This window comes from Dasypus novemcinctus, chromosome 21 (assembly GCF_030445035.2).
Source record: "Dasypus novemcinctus isolate mDasNov1 chromosome 21, mDasNov1.1.hap2, whole genome shotgun sequence".
Lineage (NCBI taxonomy): Eukaryota > Metazoa > Chordata > Mammalia > Cingulata > Dasypodidae > Dasypus > Dasypus novemcinctus.
In genome coordinates, this window is record NC_080693.1 from 32,247,697 (window position 1) to 32,257,735 (window position 10,039).

At 44.5% G+C, this 10,039-nt stretch overlaps 1 pseudogene; it reads left to right on the plus strand.

Annotated features, from left to right (window-relative positions):
• The first annotated feature begins 2,391 nt into the window (after positions 1–2,391).
• LOC131274834 (actin-related protein 8-like) lies at positions 2,392–10,039 on the plus strand (annotated as a pseudogene).

Consider the following 10,039-nt stretch of genomic DNA (forward strand, 5'->3'; position numbering starts at 1 on the left):
CAAGGTGACCAGGAAACAGGGGTAAGAGGGAATGGAGCGTTACTCTTATTGGGTACAGAGTTTCTGTTTGGGGTGATGAAAACTTTTGGAAGTGGATGGTGGTGGTGGTTGCACAACATTGTGAATGTATTCAATACCAACTGAATTGTACATTTAAAAATGATTAAAATGAGGAAGTGGATGTGGTGTAAGTGATTGAGCTCTCACCTACCACATGGGAGGTCCCAGGTTCAGTTCCTGGTGTGTCTTACAGGAGACAACAAGACAGCAAGCAAGGGAACGAAGGTGGCTCAAGCGATTAGGTGCCTCCCTCCCACATTGGAGGCCCCAGGTTCAGTTCCCAGCGCTTCCTAAAGACAGCACACAGGAAGTGCAAACAACAAGGGGGTGGGAAATAAATAAATAAATAAAATCTTTTGGGAAGCGAACTTGGCTCAATGGGTAGAGAGTCTGCCTACCACATGGGAGGTCCATGTTCCAAACCAGGGCCTCCTGACCCGAGTGGTGAGATTAAATAAATCTTTAAAGATTTATTTTTATTTCTCCCCCCCCAAGTTGTCTGCTCTCTTTGTGTTCTTCTGTGTCCACTTGTATTCTTGTCAGCTGCACTGAGAAATTGTGTCTCTTTTTATTGGTTCAACTTGCTGCTTCAGGTCTCCATGTGCACAGCACCACTCCTGGGCAGGTTGGACTTTCTTTCATGCTGGACAGCTCTCCTTATGGGGCACACTCCTTGCGTGTGCGGCTCCCCTACACAGAGGACACCCTTGTGTGGCACGGCACTCCTTGCATGCATCAGCACTGTGTGTGGGCCAGCTCCACACAGGTCAGGGAGGTCCTGGGTTTGAACCGTGGACCTCCCATGTGGTGGGCAGATGCTCTATCCATTGAGCCAAGTCTGCTTCCCAAAATAAATCTTAAAAAAAAAAAAAAAAAGACAGCAAGCTGACCCAATGGGCTGGCGCGCCTGGCTGGCACAGCAAGCTGATGCAACAAGATGGTGCAACAAGGAGACACAAAGAGAAAACACAATGAGAGCAGGGAGTGAAGGTGGCTCAAGCAATTGAATGCCTCTCTCCCACATGGGAAGTCCTGGGTTTGGTTTCCAGTGCCTCCTAAAGAGAAGACAATCAGATACAGAGAGTGCACAGTGAATGAGCACAGAGAGTAGATAGTGAGTACAAACAATAGGGGGGTGGAATAAATAAAATAATTTTTTTTAAATGGGGAGGGGAAATGGGGAAGGGAGAAATAAAAGCGTTCTACTGACAATGATAAATCCTTGACATTACAAGAAAAATTCAAGTATAAATGTGCTTATTTAAAATCTGAGGGTAATAACTAGTAGAAAAGACACAGAATATAAAACTTCTAAACCACTGGCAGTACAAAGGAGAAACAAAAGAACTTCATCAAATTTCAAGGAAAGAGGGAAACGAATATTGCTCAAACAATTGGGCTCCCATCTACCATAGAGGAGGTCTAAGGTTCAATACCCAGGGCCTCCTGGTGAAAGCAAGCTGGCCCGTGTGGCAAGCTGGCCCATGCTGAGTTCCAGCCTGTTCAGGAGTGCTGCCCCACACAGGAGTGCTGGCCAATGCAGAGAGCTGACACAACAAGATGGCACAACAAAAGAGACACAGAGACGATAAGAGACTTAACGTATCAGGTAGCTGAGGTGGTGCAAGAGAATGATTGCCTCTCTCCCACTCTGGAAGGTCCCAGGATCAGTTCCCAGAGCCATCTAATGAGAATACAAGCAGACACAGAAAAAACATAGTGAATGGACACAGAGAGCAGACAATGGAGGGAGAGGGGAGAAAATAAATGTCAAGGAAAGAGCAAATAAAGATTATAGGACATAAAATAATGTAGGCCTAAGACTAAAAGTACCAAGAATCACAAAATTATATGACTGGACTAAATGTCCCTATAAAAAGACAAAGGTTAGATTAGAGTGATTAAAAAAAAACAATCAGGAAGCAGATTTGGCTCAACTGATAGAGCGTCCGCCTACTGTGTGGGAGGTCCAGGTTTCAAACCCAGGGCCTTCTGACCTGTGTGGAGCTGGCCCACACGTAGTGCTGATGCACGTAAGGAGTGCCGTGCCATATAGGGGTGTCCCCCACGTAGGGGAGCCCCCACACGCAAGGAGTGCACCCCATAAGGAGAGCCACCCTGTGCGAAAAAAGTGCAGCCTGCCCAGGAATGGCGCCGCACACACGGAGAGCTGATGCAGCAAGGTGACACAACCAAATGAGACACAGATTCCTGGTGCCACTGACAAGAATACAAGCGGACACAGAAGAACACACAGCAAATGGACACAGAGAGCAGACAACGGGGGGGGGGGGGTGGAGGAGGGGAAAGAAATAAATAAAAAATAAATCTTTAAAAAAAACCCACACAATCCACCTATAAGATGTGTATAAAGGGATCTGTAGAGCTAAATGATTTTAGAAAGGTTGAAAAGGAATGATCAAGCAAAGATATAACAGGCAAATGATATAAAAAGTTTAGAAAGAATGCCAGTATAGAAGATCAGAAAAAAGCAGAATTATGACAAAAAAATATTAAATGGAATGAAGAATAATATTTTATATTGTTATAAAGCTACAATCCATTAAGAAGATATAACAGTTTTGTCTTTATATAACACCAGATTATATAAAGAAAGAGAAAAAGAATACATAAAGAAGGAAAATTTGCCAAAGTCACAATGATAGCAAAAGATTTTCATATTCTTCACAGAAATTGCTGGATTAGATAGTGTCTTATTTGCTACAGGGCTGCCAATACTAAGTACCAGAAATGGGTTGGCTTTTATAATGGAAAATTTATTAGAAGTAAAAGCTTACAGTTCTGAGGCTGTAATATGCTGTCTTACCAAAGTCAGCTGCTGGTGATACTGGAATCCTACCACATGGCAATCAGTCATATGTCAGGGCTCATCTCCTCCACCCTGAGCCACTCCGTGGCCCCAGCACCTCCTAAGCCCTTTTCTTTGGCTCTGTGCTCTGCTGATTCCAGACACCAGGAACTCTCTCAGCCTCTCAGTGCTTCTCTGCCTTTCTGCAGTTGTAGGCAAATCTGGAGTCCTCTCTCTACTTTTGTTTTTCTCTCACATGGGAGGATCAAAATGGTAGATTCTTTTTTCTGTGTGTCTCTTCCTCTGTGCCTCCCTTTATATAAGAGAGGGCAGAAACCCAACCTGTGTCGTGCCTCACTGATATAGTCCAATCAAAAGTGCTCCACACCCATAGGAATGGATTAGTTCAAAAACATGTCTTGACCAGGACTTCCTGGAAGATGGGGGACTAGAAAGACATGGACATTCTCCTCTCCAGAAAAATAGCTAGAGGACAGACAAACAGCCTGGGGGAAAATGTTCTAGGGGTTAGGACACAAGGGGAAGGCTAGATACAACTCAGAAGAGAGAGGAGCAAAGGAAAAGAATCTCAATGGCAAACTGTGAGTTAAAGCTGCAGGGAAGTGGACATAGCTGAAGTGGCTGAGTGTCTGCTTCCCACATAGAAGGTCTCAGGTTTGATCCACAGTATCTGCTAAAAATAAAACAAAAATAAATGAAAAAATCAACTCAGGGGAGCCAATGTAGCTCAGTGGTTGAGTGCTGACTTCCCACATATAAGGTCTCAGGTTCAATTGTCAGCCTGGTACCTCAAAAGAAAAAAAAAAAAGCTGCTGCTGCCGGCACCATCCTCAGCCTACAGACAATTTTGAATTCTCAAGCTGGCAGCTACTGACAAAGGGCAGTAGAGGGATCTACCTCCCCAGGAAATGGGAGAGAGGAACACAGCCTAAGGCAGACTCAGCTTTTGACCCACAAATTAGGTCTGCTGTGTCCCAGGAGCAATTCTGGGCTGGGTGGGGTCATATCATTGTTTGCTTTGGGAGCCAGCACTGGACTAAAGAAATCCAACCCTCTCAATCACCTTCCCTACTGACCAGGACTGGTTGAGTACACAGAAGGGAGTGGAATAATTTTAAAGAGAAGGGGCTGCCAGCAAATGTTGGAGAACAACCCATGAGAAAGTTTGAAATGTGATGTCACGTTGTTGCCATCTCTGTTGGGGAGAGGTCTATCCAACAAGGCTTTGAAGTGAGGGGGCTGTCAAAGATTGCTATCTGCTGGCTGAAAAAGGAAGTGCATGTGAGGAAATTAAAAGTAAAGGAGAGCTTTTTCCAGCTTTACAGCCTCCCTCCCCAAGGCCTTGGGAAGAGGGTCTATAACCCATTACTGGGTCCAGGACCAAGATATAAGCAACTAACAGAGGCAAGCCTAAAGACTCAGAACAGGGTGAACCGAGAATCAAAGAACAACAATAACATGCAGAATCCCACCCCTAAATCCCTGTGAAAAAGAAAGAAATTGAGCATCAGAGTAAACTCACCATCATAATCAAATGTTAGTCATCAGAAAAAAATTACAAGCTATACTAAGAAAATGGAAGAAATGGCCCAAGCAAAGTAATATATCAGAGCCCCAGATGAGACACAGGATTTGAGACAACTAATCAATGAGAATCATACACATTTCAAAAATCAAATTAATGAAAGACAATATGGCTAAAGAGATAAAGGACATCAAGAAGACACTGAAGAAGCACATAGAAGAATTCAAAACCTGAAAAGAAAAACAATAGGAAATCAAATGTGGGTCAAGTAGTTGGGCGCCTGCCTACCTATCACTTGGGGAGCCCCAGGTTCAGTTGCCACCTCCTCCTAAAAAGGTGACGAGCACACAATGAACAAACACAGAGAGCAGACAGTGAGCACAAAGAAAATGAGGGGGAAGGAATAAGTAAATAAAATAAATCTTAAGAAAAAAAGAAAAGAAAAACAACAGAGTTCATGGGAATGAAAGACACAATAGCTGAGATAAAAAACACATTAGAGGGAAGTAGGTGTGGCTCAAGCAATTGGACTCCCATCTACCATATAGGAGGTCCAGGGCTTGATACCCAGGGCCTCTTGGTGAAGGCAAACTGGCCTGTGAAGTGAACTGGCCCACATGGAGTGCTGCCCCAAGGGGTACAGCCCCATGTAGGAGTGCTGGCCCACGGGGAGAGCTGATGCAGCAAGATGATGCAACAAAAAGAGACACAGAGGAGAGACAATAAGAGATGCAACAGGCCAGGGAGCTGAAATGGTGCAAGAGAATGATCGCCTCTCTCCCACTCTGGAAGATCCCAGGATTGGTTCCCAGTGCTGCCTAATCAGAATACAAGGAGACCCAGAAAAAACACAGCCAATGATACAGAGAGACAATGGAAAGGGGGAGAAATACAATAATTAAATCTTAAAAACACACACACACACACACATTAGAGGGGAATAGATGTAGCTCAAATGATTGAGTGCCTACTTCCCATGTATGAAGTTCCAGATTTGATCCCCAGTACCTCCTAAAAAAAAAAAAAATTAAAGGCAAACAACAGCAGATTCGAAGTGATGAAGAAAGAATAAGTGACACAGAAGACAGAACAGGTGAAATTAAAGAGAAAGAAGAAGAGAAAGGAAAAAATTGAGTGGGGACTCAGGGGGTTGAATAATAACATGAAAATACAACAATATATGTGTAATGGGAGTTTCTGAAGAAGAAGAGAAGGGAAAAAGGAAAGAAAGAGTATTTGAGGAAATCATAGCTGAAAATTTCCCAACTCTCATGAAAGAAAAGAACTTACATGTCCAAGAAGTACAACATACCCCAATCAGAATAAATCTCAATAGACCTACTCCAAGATACATACTGCTCAGAATGACAAATGTCAAAGATAAAGAGAAAATTCTGAGAGCAGCAAGGGAGAAACAAGCCATCACATACAAGGTATGCCCAGTAAGACTTAGTGCAGGGGAGCAGATGTGGCTCAAACAGTTGAGTGCCTGCTTCTTACATGGGAGGTCATGGGTTCAGTTTCTGGTGTTTCCTTAAAACAAAAAAATAAATAAAACAAAATAAAAAAATAAGCAAAACAAATGAAAAAAACAACTCAGGGGAGCCAATGTGGCTCAGTGGTTGAGCACTGGCTTTTTACATGTGCAAGGTACCAGGTTAACCACCCCCCCCAGTACCTAAAAAAAACAAAAAAAAACTTAGTGTGGACTTGTCATCATAAATCATGGAGGTGAGAAGACAGTGGTATGATACAATTAGGATACTGAAAGAGAAAAATTGCCAGTCAAGAATTCTTTATCTGGCAAAATTGTCCTTCAAATATGAAAGTGAATTTAAAATATTCACAAATAAACAGAAATTAAGAGAATTTGTAAAAAAAGAATCTTCCTTTGCAGGAAATATTAAAAATAACCTTATAGCCTGAAAGAAAATCACAGGAGGGAAATGGGTTTGGCTCTAATGATAGAGTGTCCACCTACCTTATGGGAGGTCCAGGGTTCAAACCCAGGGCCTCCTGACACGTGTGGTGAGCTGGCCCACATGCAGTGCTGATGCACCCAAGGAGGGTCATGTCACGCAGGGGTGTCCCCCGCGTAGGGGAGCCCCAAGTGCAAAAAGCGTGCCTGTAAGGAGAGCCGTCCTGCCTGAGCAAAGCACAGCCTGCCCAGGAGTGGCGCTGCACACACAGAGAGCTGACGCGGCAAGATGATGTAACAAAAAGAGACACTGATTCCTGGTGCCACTGACAAGAATACAAGCAGACACAGAAGGACACACAGCGAATGGAAACAGAGAGCAGACAATGGGGGGGGGGAGAAACAAACAAACAAACAAACAAATAAATAAAAACTTTGGGGGGAAAAAAGAAATGTATTATTGACATGATGCAGCAAGGACATTCATTTAGCAGTTCAATGGCAGATATTCGACCCTTCCCTTTTACACCAGTGTGTAAAGGGTATCCTTTTCTTGCAAGGAGAGCCACATAGTCTCTCTGGGAACAGAATCAGGGGCTTCCCTGTGACCAAGATATACCCATACCATTGCTGCAAGCCATTTCCGAAGCAAACAGAAGGAAACAAATAATAAAGATTAGACAAAAATAAATGAAATTGAGACAAAAGAAATAGAAAAAAATAAAAAAAAAAAAGCTGTTTCTTTGAGAAGATGAATAAAATTGACAAACCCTTAGCTAGACTGACAAAACAAGAGAGAAGATGCAAATTAAGAAAATCTGAAATGAAAGAGGGGAAGTTACCAGTGACCCCACAGAAAGAAAATGGATTGCAAGAGGATATTATGAGAAACTGTGTGCCAACAAACTAGACAACCTAGATGAAATGGACAAATTCCTAGAAATGCACAATCTACACAGACAAACTCCGGGCCTCCCTGACCCGTGTGGAGCTGGCCCATGCGCAGTGCTGATGTGTGCAAGGAGTGCCATGACACACAGGGGTGTCCCCTGCGTAGGGGAGACCCACGCGCAAGGAGTGCACCCCTTAAGGAGAGCCGCCCAGTGCAAAAGAAAGTGCAGCCTGCTCAGAAATGGCGCCGCACACATGGAGAGCTGACACAACAAAATGATGCATCAAAGAGACACAGATTCCCATGCCGCTGACAACAACAGAAGCAGACAAAGAAGAACACACAGCGAATGGACACAGAGAACAGACCACTGGGGGGTGGGGAGAAGGAGAGAGAAATAAATAAAATAAATCTTAAAAAAAAAAAAAAAGAGATTGACTCAGTCATCAAAAATTTCCCAACACAGAAAAATCCAGGACCAGACAGATTCACAGGTAAATTCTACCAAACACTTCAAGAAGAATTAACACCAATCCTGTTAAAACTCTTCCAAAAAATTGAAGAGGAGGGCAAATTACGCACACATTTTATGAAGCCAGCATCCCCTTACTACCAAAGCCAGATCAAGATACTGCAAGAAGAGAAAATTACAGACTGATCATTCTAATGAACATAGATGCAAAAATTCTCAACAAAATACTTGCAAATAGAGTCCAACAGCATATCAAAAGAACTATACAGGCCCACACCGTGGCCCTTCTGTCCTGGAGGTCACGGTGGTGGCCCTGAGGCAAGAGACTGGTGGGTGTCGGGGCACAATGACCCAGGCAGAGAAGGGAGAACGGGAAGAAGAGGGGGAGAAGAGGGAGCAGCGCGGTGTGGAACGGCCCATAGTGCCTGCTCTGGTGCCAGAGTCGCTGCAGGAGCAAATCCAGAGCAACTTCACTGTTGTCAAACAACCAGGCTCAAATGCTTTAAGGACTGGTGAGCCACAGACACACTTCCTGCCAGCATTCCTCACGTCATCATACGAAGACACAAACAACAAGGGCAGCCCCTGTGCAAGGACAACTGGCTTCTAAGGGAGGGACTAAATAAACCTGAAAGTAATCAACAAAGACAAAATGGTCTTAAAATAGTGGATCAAGCAATAAGGTCCAAAAAGAAGTCAAGTGGTCTGATGGATCCCCGTTCCTGAACAGGCACGTCCCTACAGCAAGCAGATGTGGCCTGCAATTTTAGATTCCTATTCTGGAAGCAAGTGGACAAATACATCTCATCACCCTGAGCATTTGGTAGGAGAAGAGGCCTTGTAGGTTAATCCATTGGGCCGTTATAATATTCACTGGCCTATCAGAAGAGGCCAGCTAAATGTTCACTCAGGACCTGGGGGCTCCCTTACAGCAGTTCTGGCAGATATTGAAGTAATATGGTCTCATGCAATACAAAAATACTTGGAAGTCCCACTGAAAGAGTTGGAGTGTTACAGATGTATCTTGTCAATTCCTGATGTCTTTAACAAACAGCGTGAGAAAGAGCTGGTGAATATGATCTTAATGAAGATGGGCTTCAGGGATTGCTTGTGGTCCGTCAGGCGTCTGTGTGTGCCACCTCTGCAGGCGGCTAAGGCGGCACGTGTACTGTAGACGTTGGAGACCGGGAGACGAGAGTCTGCTGTGTGGAGGGCGGAGTCCCTCATCGGAACACTTGGCTCTGCCTGGCATATGTGGGATCTGATGTGTCAGGGCGTTTTACTGGCTATTGTAGTGAGCAGGGTTCCCTTCCAGAGAATGACAGTTAACAAATAAAATGGATTGCCTTCTTCCGCAGCACCTTAAAGAAACCTTTTGTCCTTTGGATCTGGACATTTCTGGGATTCAGGACCATGAGTTCCAGATTTGACATCCAGATTCCCCAGCCTTACTTTACTTGTTTCGATTAGGAGAAGTGAAACTCCAGGCTCCAATGGTTTTATTCTACCCAGCAACTTTTGGAATTGTTGGGCAGAAAATGACAGCTTTACAGCACAGATGCCACATGATCCCAAGGATCCTCATGATGAGCATTACCTGCTGGCCACTCACAGCAAGCAAGAACAGCCTGCAGAAGCTACTGCTGACCCAAAGTCCGCGTCCAGACCCATTAGATTTGAAGGGGATCTCTGGGGCCCATCCTCTGATCTTCCAGAAAGACTCCATTCCCAGGAGGTGGATCTGGGATCCTCCCAGGGAGCCTGCCTGAGGGCCCACAGTGATTCCGAGGAGGCCTGCCCTGCACGGACGTCCGGGAAGACTGCCGTCTCCTATTTGAAGGGAAAGCCCTGGGCTGGGTGAAGTCAGCCTTCACAGCAAAGACTTGTTCGTCTGATGGTGCCAAAGAAGATGTACAGCTCCATCCTGGCAGTAGAGGTGGTTTGAGGGTTCATCAAGCTGAAAAATGTCTGCAGCACAGCACTCTCAACAAAATGTCACCTTCCTTCCGGCAAATTATTGAAAACATGGACCTGATAACAAGGCCTAAGGACGTGGATCCCCATCTGATTGCACGGAAAGGAGGGGCAGTGTTGGCTTGTTTGGATACGACACAAGAACTGTGGATTAATCAGCGAGAATGGCACTGCTTTGATGTCTGCGTGCTATGGGAGCAATCTGCTTTTGGCTGATGAGACTGGGAGAAACAGTCACTGTTGCGGATCAGAAAACAAGCCTTGTGGTATAGAAGAGTCTTAGAGAAGACAGGCATTTTAGTTTGTTGACTAGACGCTTAAGTTTCATGGAAAATAAGTGAATTTCAACTTATGTTGAGGACATGCTA